This window comes from Simochromis diagramma, unplaced genomic scaffold, assembly GCF_900408965.1.
Source record: "Simochromis diagramma unplaced genomic scaffold, fSimDia1.1 OVJJ01000669.1, whole genome shotgun sequence".
NCBI classification, from domain to species: Eukaryota; Metazoa; Chordata; class Actinopteri; order Cichliformes; family Cichlidae; genus Simochromis; species Simochromis diagramma.
Genome location: NW_024387458.1, coordinates 1,554,874 through 1,569,756, shown reverse-complemented (window position 1 = coordinate 1,569,756; position 14,883 = coordinate 1,554,874). Strand labels below are relative to the sequence as shown.

Below are 14,883 nucleotides of genomic sequence, written 5' to 3'. Positions count from 1 at the left end.
GTGAAGATAAGAAAGGAAGAAGACTGACATCGAATGAAGGCGATAAGAAAGCACAAGAGAGCGAGACAAAGGCAGGAAGAGATGTTGGTGGATGAAACAATGGGCCTCAGACAGAGACATTAGGAAGTGCATACAAAGAAAAAGAGGAGTTATGGAGTAAATTCAGGGAGAGGAGGGTGTCCCAGTATAAAGGATGTGATGTAGGAGTGATTTAACACAGGCAGGAGATAAAGAAGCCAAAGCAGAGGGTGCAGCATGTCAGGCAGAGGAAGACTGAGCCTGAACAAAGCAAAGTGAAGGAAAAACTGAATTTACACCGAAACAGACGATCGAAGGGAAAAAAGGAAAAGACCCAGAATTATGAGAGGTTACCGTCGCCCTGTTTGCTGGGGGTAATGCTACCATACCACATGTGGATGCTTTTAATTAAAGCTGAAGTCATTCACACACACTTCCTCCCCACAAAGACACTGTTTGGCCACAAGCTGCTGAATGAACAATAACTCGCCCCTATTGGCTGGTGGAGCCCATGGAGCTCGGTGTTAGCATTCAAGCTGCTAACACCAGAACATCAGGCTGCTACGTTATTCGTTATTGCTAGCTAATTATGAGTGTGTGTAGATTTTCTGCCCCACAAACCTTTGGCCTCTGGAGGCCACATTTGGAGATAACCTCGCGATGGCATTGGAGGAACTGCAGACACCTCAGCATTGATAGATGTATTTTCCTGCCTTGACAATGTGGTGTGCACGAACTTCAGATTACATTTTGTATCAACATAACAAAAATTTTCTTTTTTAGATGATATTTTTTTGTTTCTTTTGCCTGTTTTCTGTAGAATTCAGCTTGATTTTAAAGCTTGATTGCTGAACACAGAAGACGGCACTGCCTCCTTTTTATGTGCTGAGCTCGAGTGCAAAGCTGTCCGCTATTAAGCTCTCAGGTATGTCTAGTAAATGCAGTGCCATCTGTATCTGGCACTGTTATGTGAAACACTACAGACCAGACAGACTGTGGCAGCTCTTTGTGAAGAAACCTCTTGTCTTTGAGTCCACATATGAGCTCTGGACTTGTCCCTCGTAACCCTCGTATCAGAGCAACAAGCCTTTCGTGTCTCCACGGGTGAGTGCCGTCTGTTAAACACCCTGAGGCGATGTCACTTGAGTCATGATCTGTTGGCTCTGAAGGAGTTTTAAACGTTAAAAGATGTGCAGAGTTTTTATAGTGTGCAGGTTACAGGCTCTGGGTCATACTGGCTGGTTTTGTTAAGTAAGAAGAACCAAAAACCCCACAGCAGGTTTGATCTGGATGACACTGCCACAAGAAACTAATTTCACTTTGTTTAATGAGCGCCAGGAAAAAGGAACAGAATTCCAGCTCCCATCAACTAATGAGTAATTAAATGTGATCGGCAGACAGTGCAAAAGCACTGATGCTGTGGGGACAGTTACTGTAAGTCAGCACGTGGTCCTGCCTGCACACGACCACGCTCCTGCTCGTCCCTGTCACCTGTTAATGCTCTAGATGTCAATAAAGTTGTGATTGTAGTGACTGTAGCTAGCTGTAGCAAAGACGAGCAAACAAGTAAACTTTTCAAGTTTGAATCCGAAGTGATGTCAAACTAAATATTTCGCACAGCTCTCCAAACATCAGCAGACACACATTTCTGTGCAGTCTGCATCGTATTGTGTCTGCTAGCTAAATGTAGAGCGGCTAATTTTCCACCGAGGCTAAAACAGGAATTGAAACAGATGTAAGGAAGAGATGATTGGAGTGGAGGATGATGGAGTAGGGACTGCTCAGCTAGTGACATTTGATAAACACCCTCCGCCCACCCCTGGTTACATACTAACCGGGGGTTACACGCCGTCTGCAGATAATGATTAAAGAAACACAGCTGTAATCGTGACTTTTACTCTGTCCCAGCAGCCACTGTGCTGCTCAGACGGCCTCTTTGTTCATAAATGCAACCCACCATCAGCCAGCCTCACAGATTAGCAGTTGCAGGTGAACTTTGAGTCAGGTTCAAATAATTAGATGAGTCAGCATACACTGACATTTAAAGATTCAGCCCCTTCATCTGGATCCGGTCTGTTTATCTGCGGTTCAGCAGAAACCAACACAGATCTGAAGGTTTAACAACTTTCAGTCAGTTCTGCTGGAAAAACTGAATTTAGTCAGTTTCCTGTGTTTTACCACAATATTCACGGGTCAACTCTCTTAGATATCCTGTGGAAATCTGCTAACAAGAACAGAAATTAAATGAGTGAGAAATTAATATTAATATTTAAAACAACAGGGACTGAGTGACAGGATCTGTTATTACCTGTTTATATATTTCTAAGTATTTGTTGTGTGTTTGGGTCCCGGGTATGCAGGATCAACTATAAACTGCCACATTTAGAAATGTTGTTACAGTTTTTGTAGCGAAGCACAAAAATGTGCATTTATGGTGTAAATCCATGTTCACACACTTTCTACCTTTTGTTCTCCGAGTAAACACAAAGACGATCAAACACTTTATCATTGTTAAAGCAGTGAGTATTTATAAAGAGGATTTTTAAAACCTGCGTAAACTGTGTAGAAACATGACGGGTAGGCTGGTATACATCAGACCTCAGGCCTGGAGACAAGTCTGGGACCTTAACGACCACCAGTTGCTAGGGAAAATATTTTCTAACCGTTTGGTGATTGGTTGCTGGCGGTTGCTAGGTGAAGCTGTTCACAAAGAAGGTGGTGCACTGAAAACCTCCTTGTGAGTCCTTAGGACAGGCCGGACTGCCGTGATGGTCTGTAATTGAAAGATGCCAACGTGTCTGCAGAGCAAACAGCTGATCGCTGCAGAAACGTTCAGCACGTTCAGCTGCCGCTCGCTCCTTTGGCCGTCCTCTGACACCATCACACGTCGCTAACCTGTCGGTTTACCTGAGAACTTGTGGGTTACAAAAGCTTCATGTTAAGCACATCTTAATTGAGAACCCGTCACACATCAGTGGTTTTCTGTTGATTCTGTGGATCTCGTTGTGTTCTCAGCTGCTGCCTCTCAGGACAGGCGCGTCGTCTCGAGGGGCTCATTTTTCCATTTTCCCCCAAAGATACTGGATAATATTTGGGGGGGATGATTTCCATCTGAGCACTTCAGCTAACAGCCTGCGAGGACTCATCTAATGATTACAGATGACAAAATCAGACCGGAAATATTCTCCATAATCAGCTCGTTCTTCTTTTCTGCGGCTCTGTTATTGAATTGCAACAGTTTGTGTTGAAAAGCACAAACTGTAGTGCTGTTATATTTGTTTGTGCAGCCACTGATGACACCAGCCAGGAAATATAGATATGAATGAAATATGAAAATGGCGAGGAAAACGAGAGAGCGAGTGGAAACAAGCTCAGAGCTGTAGAACAAGATGTTGCAGAGACTCTGTGAGAATTTTTGGAGCGAGATGAATCAGATCCGGAGTAAAAATTAATAGAGCCGGGCTTCAGATTCCCTCCCAGGCCGGAGAGGTTTAGTGTTGGGAAATGTACGGAAACGTGAAGAATCAGAAATGTGGAGCGACTCGAGTCTGCTGTTGATGTGTAATTGGTCTCACAGAGGAGAGATCTGACCCTCCTATTTTTAGAAAGCATTGCTGGTTTTTCACTGCTGATGCAAATAAGGCTGCTGTGTGTGGGATCCTGCAGAGAGGGAATTCATTCACCCGCCAGGTGACTGACTATTAAAGGCCGGTCAGGCAATATCTTCTCTTCTGAGGTGGAAAATTGAGATGAGCATATGATCTCTGAACCTTTTGGCCCCGGATATGAGCAAGGATGCTGGAAAACTGTTAGCGTGCCCATTTTCCTGGGAGCCGGCCATCAGCCGGAGCGCCGTTCTGAATGCTGATGTAGTTTTGTACGGTAAATTAGTTCTCTGAGGCAAAACGCCCACAGTCAAAGAACAGAAGCGTGTTTTTATTCTGTCTGAATAATTGTGTTTAGATATAAGTGACAAGTAATCCAGTGCAAACAAAAAGGTGTTAATTATGAACCTGTCGCTCATTTCCTGCAACATTTTTCATGAAAAACGAAACTGATGACTAATTTCATCATTTAGACGCATGAACTCAGTCGTCACAGATTAAAGTCGCGCTCCGTCATCACTTTTGTCTGCAAGGTCGCTGTATGCAGGAGGGCGATGTGCAGTTAAAGGCAATCTAAAGGATGCAACCAGCACCAGAATCAATACACTTCTAAATACAGCCCCGCCTCCTGAAACTGACACCGTACTGACCCATGTTCTGATTACACATGGAGCCACTGCCTGGAATTAGGTGCCGTGTTAATGCACCAGAGAAGTCAACGAGAGAAGCTGGGGTGGATGCTGTCTTTAGAGATGCCAGGCATGTTCAGGCTGTCCATCATCAGGTTGTTCTCGATATCAGATACCTTACAGCAGCGCCGTCCAACTCCAGGCCTCGAGGGCCGGTGTCCTGCAGGTTTTAGATCTCACCCTGGGTCTACACACCTGAATCACATGATTAGTTCATTACCAGGCCTCTGGAGAACTTCGAGACATGTTGAGGAGGTCATTTATCCATTTAAATCAGCTGTGATGGATGAAGGACACATCTAAACCCTGCAGGCCCTCGAGGCCTGGAGTTGGACGCCCTGACCTTACAGCAGTAGATGCTGATTCCCAAATCCTCAGCAGCCTCTCTTCATGAGTGATATGCCCCGGTGATGTGTGTGCTTACACATATCCGTGTTTGTGCGCGTGTCCATATACTTGTCTGTTTCAGCTGTTTCCTGTTTGATATTTCTGTTTGTCTCATGTGTCTCGTGTGTCTTTGTTTCCTCTTTCCATTGTGATTGTGTGTCTTTACAGTTCTGTGCACCTCTTGTCGGTCTGAGCCGTTGCTCCCTGTTTGTACAACATTTTCAGTAATGTGGTCTGTAAGATCCTTTCAAAATAAAACAGATTTGTAATGGAAATAGAGAAAATAATGAGTGATTTTAACGCTAGCTGCTCTGGTTTGGAGGTGTGGCCTTGAGAAGAAGAATCACCTTCCTGGGCCCAGTTACAGATACCAGCAGGCCTCACGTCGGCCACTTATGCTTCAGTCGTAGCACTGCAGACGCTGTCTGACACACAGCGCCCTGAGTCAGCGACACTGGTCAAGGTCAAACGTGGCCCAGAGAAAAATCCACATGTGGGCCACATGTGGACTGAGCATTCATTACTGCCAGGGGTGTGACGGCAGTCGAAATAACGCTAAGTTTCATTCTTCCATAAGAGAGAATCTCCTAAATCCTGGTTCGATAGATGTTAACAAATAACATCCTGAGAACTGTGATGTGCTGGTTTGGTTTCCAGGCCTAGTTTGTGCGTCTGTGTTAGCGGTGGCTGCAAACACAGCCCGACTGTCTGTGCAGACCCGGCTGGCGTGGCCATGCCGCTGCCTGAGCTGGAGGCCTCGGTGCTGGGGACGCAGCTGACAGGAGGCTGCAGGGCTGGATATGAACTCTGTGTTTACGCTGATGGTTACAGACTTGTTTTCATACATATATCACTTTCACTGTATCCTTCCTCTCTTTTTGTGGCGCGCGCCTTCTTCTCCAGCAATGTCTGACCTTGTCTTTTCGTCTATTTCTTCTCAGAAGCTGGATTACAAAAAAAAGCCCTGGAGTCAGACTGTGACACTTCCAGACTCTGTTCGGCGTTCCTTCATCCTCGGGAAGGGGGTTTTAATTCCCCCCCACATCTTGGCCCCGGGGCCTTTTTTGTAATCCAAATTTTAAAAAGGGAACGAGCCGTGTTTCCACTCAGCGTTCCCACCGAGCCTGCATTTTCATACCAAACTCAACTGCAGGCTCAGCACCCACCCTGCTGCCATTTGGTATCCTCTCATGGTATTGGCTTTTTCCACAGTGCTTTTCTCCACAGTGCGTCGTTTTGTTTTGAGCATTAAAAGCTGTCGTTCTTCATACAACAACAGGAAGCGATGAAACGAGCTCTTCTGACGTCTGTCATCAGCTCTGCACCAGCGTGAGAGGAAGCAGAAAAACACGAGTGTCCTCTGACGTGCGGCGTCTTCCTTTGAAAGGTTCAGTGGTTCGACTCTATGAATAGGCTGTTACGTGCACATTTGTGCTCCCAGAGTGCGTGCAGCGCTGCATTACAGTTTGATCCAGGTTCTGGGAATCTAAATTTAACCCGGGAACACTGAAGCGGGGTGATTCATCGGCCTTGTCTTCTATTTTGATAGAGGCAGGACAGGAAAGTAGCAAGTAGTCAGACTCAAGCACGAGGATCGGGGGCGTCTGACATGTTCACTAGTTTGACTTGACTTGAGCCTCTTGGCCTGCAGGAACCGGGGTGGGTGGGGGTTCTGCTCCGTAGTTGATGTGCTGTGTGACTGCCATCTGTCCCTCAAAGGATGAAGCTAGAAAGTTGGAGTTTTGTGCAAAACCTCAGTGTGACTCCTGAAAGACGTGACTGTGGCTGCTGAAGCAAAGTAAAAACTTACAGGACTGTAGTTCTGTAAATGACCACATGGGGCGTTATTGTGCCAGGTGATGAGGTGTTGTTATTCTGGACATTTTTAACATTTCTGTGTTTTAAGTTCAAGCCTTGATGACTTTAGTGGCACACCCCCGCACAGGTCTGCAGGTTTGTTCTCAGGCTCAGGCTCATGTAACTGATCCAGATCTGCTTCTGAGTAAATGAGGTGTTCTTCATCTCCAGGACGTCCACAGATTGAAATCTGAGACCACGTTTGAACGTGAATACTTCAAAAACTACCAAAGATAAAAGCCTGAACTGTCCTCTGTCTTCTCTTCCCATCAGAATGAATCAGGATGTGTCCTTTGTAGTTGTACTTCACAGTAATGCAAACTAAAACACAGAGAACACTTTCTAACATGAAATTCTGAGCCTGAAAGGCAGAAAATGTTATTTTCATTCAAATTTCATCCTAATTTCTAATCTTGTCCCAAACAGTCAAACAAACATTGAAGCTCCAGAGCTGCAGGTGTTGTGCAGCTGGACGTATTATTAGCTGCGTCTCATTAAGCAGCAGGTAAACGTGCCTGCACGTGTCGCCCGCGTTGCATTTCCTGTCTACGCTGAGCTAACCTAACTGCCTGCTGGCTTTGGTTCCTGTTTAGCATTCAGACTCTACAGCAGGAAGCTCCTTTGCTTCTTATGTTCTGCTAAAGTCTGGTTTGGGTTTCTGGGCTTATGTGCAGATTTTCTCTCTTCACTTTTCCTCCCTCATAATGCTGATTGGTGCAGGTTAGGACTGAAATCCAGCCAATTAAAAAGCACACCTGCCTCGAAGGTGCAATTCTTCCTCTAAACCGATAACAAACGATTGTACAAGTTGTTGAATATAAAGCAGGAACAGCTCCGTGAGCGCCATCTTCTCCCCATCCATCCATTACCGACCTCTTGACCTGCCCCTGCTTCCCTCTCTGTTTCCATCAACAGTGAGACGTGGGGGGAGGTTTGATAGTGAGTCGTAATCCCTCAACATCGCCGCTCGCTTCTGTTATTTAAATCAGCTGTATGCCCGGAGGCTCCGTCTGTCTCTTTCTGTTTCTTTCGCCATCTCTTAATCCCTCGTTCTCCCTGTTTTGCTCACTTGCACTTTGAAGTTCAAGTTTTATTTGTCCCAGTGGGCAGCTGGTCGAGCAGCAGCTATTAAAGGCAGCCTTGCATGAAACTAGTGAAAACTACTGTAGCTTAGCTCCGCTCGCCCGCTCGAGTACTGTGAGCATCCTCGCAATTAAACTTCATGTATAGATGCACCTCCGGAAACTTCCACAATGAGCTTTAGACGCTCGCGTGGAAAAAAGACAAGGAGATGGAAGCACAGGAGGAAGTTTAAAAACCAGATGTGACCTGGAAGTAAATGATGGCATCAGTGTGATATCTCACTTCACGTTTTACCCTGGGAGAGCTGGAAAAGTCTCAAATGAACCTTTTTAGTTGAATTTATTATTGCAATTTATATTATTTTATTCATTTTTCTTCAAAAAAGGCTTGATTTTCTTACAAAGATACCACCGAGAGCTCTGATGATGAGTAGTTTGTGTTTTTGTAGGACTGGAAGATTAAAAACATGTGTGATAGATCCAGAACTGTATCCGATTGTTACATGAGAAAATCCATAAATAAGACCTGCCTTAGACCTCATGCTGAACGATGTTGTTTCCATCTGCGAACAGAAATCCAAACGCTTCTCAGAGAATCTGCAGGTAACGCAGCGTTCATGTGTGTGCAATCAGAACGCCACGAAAAACAGCGTTAGCCAGCGAACGTGCAGCAAAGAGCAAGCTTTCTGCATTTCAATCAGGTCAGTTCAGATTTTTGCATCACACTGAAAACAGCTTGAAGGTAATGTGAGGCCAGTTAGTTTGAAAAGCCAAAGAGGAAGTGAACCTTTGACCGGGATAATGATCCACCGAGGAATGATTTCCAAAGAAGAATCGAAGGGTTAGAGAAGGAGGTGGGCGAGGCCTCGGTTTGAATCCCACTGAAAGGTTGTGGGTGGATTTAAAACACATCGTAAGGAAACTCAAACATCTTACAGTTAAAAGTGGTGAAAAGTTTCATCAAAGACGAAAGTAGAGGAAAATTACAAAGAATGACTACAACGAGATGTTTTTGTGTGCCTACTGTTTTCAAAGAAGATTAGAAAAAGTAAAGAGTGCAACATCCAAAAACAGCCTTCAGTTTCCACAGGTTGTTTCTGTTATCAACAAATGAGCACATTTCCATCCTCACCTTCAGTTTCCAATCACGCCAACCTGTGAGCAGCTTTCCATTCCAACCAATCAGAGACTGATTAAACTGATTGCTCTGCCCCCTTCGGGGCTGAAAATGCTTCTGGCTGCTGTGCCGAGCCCGTTCCTCGCTATCTCACTGTCCCTCACTCCACCTTCCTCTATCTCTTTCTCCATCTCCACCCCTCACACACACACAAGACTCCAAGTTCTCCTCTGGAACAGACTTTCCACTATCTCTCTCTCCCAGTACAGCCTTTTGATGGTTTCGTGTTCCCAAACAGCAGCTCCACTAATCCGCTCCGTCTGATTGGCTCTACACCTCAGCTTGAATGCTGGGATGGCAGCACTGATTTGTCCACAGCTGTTTTTACAAAGAAGAAGCAGAAAGCTGAAATCATCCTGATTCTTCAGGATATTTTGAAGTTATTGATCATATATATATTAAATAGAATATATTGTAGTTTGGACCTGTGATGACTGTGGGCGCTCGGATGTTCCTACCAAAGAGCTACTGCTGAAAACCTGCTGCTGACCAATCACAGAGTCCATGTTACATACCGTCGGTCACTGCGAGTGACTCCAGTGGGCATGTGATCACAGAACTGGACCAGCGCAAAGGAAGAAGGCGCCTCGGTCCGATGGATCGTGGGGAAGAGAAGCATAGCCACATCTCCAACCTCCCTCACCCCAGCTTCCACGTCCAGCTCATCCACGGGGACATTGAGTCAATCCCAAGAAACCCGAGAGATATAATTTATCCCGTGAGTTCTACCTGGAGCACTTTTAGGAGGTGTCAAGGAGACCTGAGACAACTGATGTGGAGGAGCAGTGACTCTACAATGAATCCCTGTCAAGTTCCTCATCCTGTCTGTGAGGAAACTCATTTCCTCCGCTGGAGTGTGGATCAGGCGGAGGTTGGGGGCTGAGGTCCTCCAATCCTCGGCTTCCAAACCAGCTTGTAATTCATTGGATATCATTTGAGTCATTTTTGAAAACTGCAAACGGGCGTTCTGAAACCCAAACAGGAAGTGTTCCTAAACAGCACCAGATACATTTTAGTCCAAAACAAACAGGGTGTGAGAACAAATCCAAGCCCAGTCCTGTGATTTACATCGGCTTCAGCATCGCTGCCTCCTTACATGGACTCTCTGTGCGGAGAGATCATGGGCTCTGAGAAAACAGCAAAATTAGAAGTTGAGAAATGAAAGGAAAACAATGCAAGATGCAGGAGCAGGAGCGCTCTGAGCGATGTTCTGCTGGGAAACCTTGGGCTCTGTGGATGTTACTGTGATGTTCACCACCTACATAAACACTGCTGCAGACCGGTGCCTGCACTGTTGCCTCTTTCAGAGGGATGGTGCTCCCTGTCAGGGAGTCAGACCTCTCTGAGGAGCTCCCCCTTCTCAGCCTGAGTGAGCTTTGGTTGTATTTTCTGAAAGAACATGTCCTGTTAATGGAGGGCGCAGAAAGATCTGCTGCCGACATCTCAGCATCTGAATACAGGACGCCGTAAAAGACGTGTGTAGTCCAGGCCTCGATGGGCGTAAACAACATGGCGTTTTTAAAATCATGATTGAACACAGCATGCTTTAGATCCAGCGTGTTTCAGCTGGTGTTTTCATGGCTGCATTACTCCACCTCACTAAAGCTCCTCCCGATGTCTCCTGACACGTCTGAGACGCTGGGATCTCCACCTGAATGTGAAACACTGTTCTGGCCAGAGTCTGGCTGCGCAGCACGAATGCGTAATGACCCAGCAACAGGCCGCTGCTTGTTAAGAGGTTGAAACTGTAGCTCATCACAGAAGTTTCCAAGGTAAAGTTTTTACATGTGATTTTCTTTGACTGCTCTGTGTAAACGTTCCCGCTGAGCGCCAGCTTCTATCTTTTCTTTGCTTTGTCTCTTTCTCTGCTGCTACCATCCTTTAATCTCGCATTAACAGACCCACACACAGTCGCTTTGTGGCGTGCTGAGTGTCCCGGTGTCATTAGTGATGTTAGCGGGGCTCTAATCATCGCTTTTGTTTACCCATCAGCCAGATGGCTGCTGCTCTGCTGACTGGCAATCACACACAATGACAAACTCCCTTTCTCGTGCTCTATCTAATCTTTCCTCTTTCATACTTATCCAAACTTCTTTCCTGCTGACTCGCTGTCTCTCACCAATCTATTTTTTTATTTAGGCCTATTCTCTTATTCTCTGTCGTGTGATCTTTAACCTCCTACACTGTGTCAGGACTGTATAGGAGGACTTGAGCCAGCAGGGGGGGTTGTAGAGGGGACGGTTGTGCAGGGGCACAGTGACTGTGTCCAACCACCATCTGTAAACCAGACATTATACTTTTATTTCTTTAATGTTGGAGCAAGAATCGCAGTTTCACCCCAGTCTTTGTGCTTAGCCATGCTAGCATAGCATGTTAGCATAGCATGTTAGCATAGCATGCTAGCGTAGGCTTCAGTGACACGAGAGAAAACAGTGGTTGGAGACAAAATTACTGCGACTGCAAGTACAAACCCAATGTGACTGCGTGTGTATATGTGAGTGTGTATTAATATCTTTGTGGGGACCAAAAATTGGAAGTTTCCTATACTTATCCGGTCGTTCAGTCTGACGTCACTAGCCGTGTCTGGACCTAAACTCCGCTGCAGGTCCATATATCAAACGATCACTATGGCATTACTGAGAGTTGAAAAACTGTCTAAAGTCTTTCATCTTTAATAAAATGATCAGCGTTCTGCTCTACCAGGTGTAACAATTGAGTTTAACATCCAGGCATCCATGAAAACGGAATTTATGACATTTAACGGAGTTAGAAGTTAGCAGGGAGTTAGCTCGCTAGCTTCTATCTAAATACAATATAGCATGTCCTGATTGCGGGGTTTTGGAAACAAATTAAAACGTACAGCTCTGTTATCACTTCCAGCATAAATGAAGACAGAAAACTAAACAGCAGTGACGTTTGTAGGGTTACTGAAGTTTGGCTAGCTGGTATATAATGATGTGCTACGTGACCGCTAGCGACACAGCTATGTTAGCATAATATAAACAAGCTAACTTTTTTCCCACTCCATAAAAGTTAACGTGAGTGTTCTCGGTGGTCAGGAACAAATGTAATCGCATGGCAGGATGCTGTAAAAGGACCAAACTTCAGCCAGGAGAACAACTGAGATAATCCATCCACAATACGAGGTTAGTCATTCATATACTGCTGCATGGGCTGGGCTGTAGCTACATCCTAAGGTTTTAAAAACTGAGCTTAAATAAATGATTAGCGGTAATAAAAGCCGAGGGAGGTCAACAGTGATCACTGACTGTTTTAGGAGCTTTTTGAGATTAAATAGAAGAAAATACAAAACATTAAACATGTTAACAACACAAAAGCCATATTAAACGCAGACTACTTAAGGCCCGGAAGTAGGATTCGTCACGTCATCACTTAACGACCGGATGGGGACCAACAGCCGTTATAGGGACCAAACTCCCGGTCCCCACAAGTTTGAAGGTGTTTTTGAGGCTCAAAATGTGGTTTTAGTGTCAGAGTTACAGTTAGGTTATGGTTAGCGTTAGGCATTCATTTTTGATGGTTAGGGTTAGAGGTTAGGGAAATCATTATGTCAATTAAATGTCCTCACTAAGATATGAAAACCAGTATGAGTGTGTAACCACTTGCGGTCAGTTTGAGAACAGGTCATTGGATGACCATGACTTCCTGTTCTGCTTGATATCAGGAGTCATCAACCGTTGTTTCCACACTAGGACAACTCTGAGATTATCATATGACACCATCAACAAATGGCTACGTTAACAGCCCGCCGTTGGTTCTCAGTCACATCCGTCACTCGTGTCCGTTTCAAACACACAAAGATGGCGACAGCAGAAATTCTCAGCTTTATGAGGAGACTTAACTAACCGACGGGTAACGTTACGGTGGCTACATCCATGTTTGTGTCCTGTGTGTGTGTGTGTGTGTGTGGTATTTAGAGGACATGTTGCTCTCTCCTCACAGTGGCCCCCTGCAGTCGAAGCTTCCTGCTGTTTAGCACTGAGCTGCACACACAAACACACCATGCAGTGAAACAAGGACAGATGGACACACACACAGACAAACATGAATAAACCAAATAAACAGGGGACAGATCGTGTTGGTGATGACGATGATGATGATGATGAGTAATCGGCTGCATCTGATCAACAACACTTCATCAGATCGCTGCTCTCAGACGCCCCGCGGCTCAGAGGAATCTAAAGGACTCCACGATGCTGTGCAGTCCTTTCAGTCAGCCCACTTCACACATCACTCTGTGGATTTGTGGCTTTTCACAGAGTCTAAAGGAGGACGCGGAGCAGACAGCCCGGTTAACCACAAGCACCACCTGACGCAACCAGCTCTCTGGATTCCCACCGACTCGTCTCTGCTGCCGTCTGCAATAACAGCCGTCAAAGCTTCCTGACAGCTGTGAGCGCTGCCTCCTTCAGCCTGTCTGCTGCTTTTATTGGATTTCTGCTTCATCCGGTCTCTCTTCCCCCCCCAGCGTCCGGCGGCCCGTCCGCTCTCTGGATGAACCGACCGAGCTGCAGGACCAGCTTGCTGCTCTCTCCTCCCTCCGTTTTCAATTTGCATCGACTCTCACTTCACTGGTTTCAATCCCCAGACATCCGTCCTGTGTCGGTGTGCCGTGTTAAAAACATGTGAAGTGCACGTGTGTGTGAATTCCAGCTGCGGTAACCCATCGAGTCTTTGGTCGTTAGGCAAATTAGGCTCATATATTTTCACCTTGAGTCTTCAAACCAGCACGCGCTGCTTTAATGCTCATGTATGTTACATGCTTGACATGCGTGTGAGAGGTTTGGCACTGGGTGATTTGCCGCTCTGCAGTAATTATGTACTCGCTGCATCCAGGTGGATAAACTGCAGTGAACATCTGGTTCAAGGTGCCTCTCTAAGACTTGATTAGCACTGAAGCTGATCACAGATTATGCGTGTTTATTAAGAGGAGGCCACAAGTTGATTCTAAAGTACTGGGACCCTATTATAACTCCTCACATTCACTCGTGTGCCTACATTACCCATAATGCACCATGAGCACACCGCCCAAAGCTGTACTGAATCCAGGTGCCTGCCGGAGACGAAGAGCTTTCTGTCCATCCTCATCTTCTCGTCCTCTTCCCTTTCTTCTTCGCTTTGTTTTTGACATTTCGGGTCCCAGCCATTATTTCCTCATCATCTCGAGTTTATTTCATAACTCGCTCTTTCTCTGTTCATTTCAATACCCAGAGTGTGTTTTTCAGCTTAATCTGCGCAGCCCGAGCACACGTTTATCACATTCATCATTTCAGCCTTTTCACAGCACATAAAGCTGCTTTCATTCACGTGGATGTTCCTGCTGCTCTGTCAGCTCTGCAGGTTCAATGGAGGCTTATTTTTAAAGCCCCCCCCCCCCAAACCTCCACCCCCCACTATTCATTTATCAGCCCAGCATCTTGTCAGTCAGATAATGAGCTGAGCTGTTGAACATGACCCTCCGCTCCCTCGTGCCCATCCTTTTAAAGCACTCAAGGGCACCTCCAGCACGAACACACAGACAGCCGCATCGCTGTTTACGTGTTACGTGCACCGTTCACGTGTGTGCATGAACAGTGCACGAGAGAGGGAGGTTATTTCTACCAGATAACATCATTTTTACATCTGATGAACCTGCAGTTTTTCATTTACAATGATCTGAAGAGGCTTTTGGAAGTTCTTAAACAAATCTCTCTAACACCAGCAGACTGACCAGATGGTGGCATTACCTTAGTGTGTTAATGCTTCCTTCCATTTGTGCAGCATCTCTAAAACTAGAAATATCCTGTCTCAGAGTGACGCTGAAAAACTAGTTCATGCATTTATTACTTCATCGCTGGACGACTATAATTCATTATTATCAGGAAGTCCTAAAAACTCCCTGAAAAGCCTTCAGCTAATCCAAAAAAGAGGCGGAGCCTTCAGTTTTCAGGCCCCTCTTCTGTGGAACCAGCTTCCATCTTGGATTCAGGAGACAGACGCCGTCTCTCTCTTTGGTAGAGCGGCTCAGGCCGCTGGGATGATGCGCTGAGCGTTTCCTCTCCACTCAC

The 14,883-nt window shown here is 45.7% G+C and overlaps 1 protein-coding gene and 1 long non-coding RNA gene across 5 annotated transcripts in view; both read left to right on the top strand.

Moving 5' to 3' along the window:
* Positions 1 to 14,883, top strand: part of grid1b (glutamate receptor, ionotropic, delta 1b) — a 558,563-nt gene that overhangs the window by 424,817 nt on the left and 118,863 nt on the right. The gene's annotated exons all lie outside the window — the stretch shown is intronic.
* Positions 4,115 to 14,710, top strand: LOC120722936. The gene is made up of 3 exons (XR_005693638.1): positions 4,115 to 4,125; positions 6,268 to 6,273; positions 14,568 to 14,710. It is a non-coding gene; the product is annotated as an uncharacterized LOC120722936 (long non-coding RNA).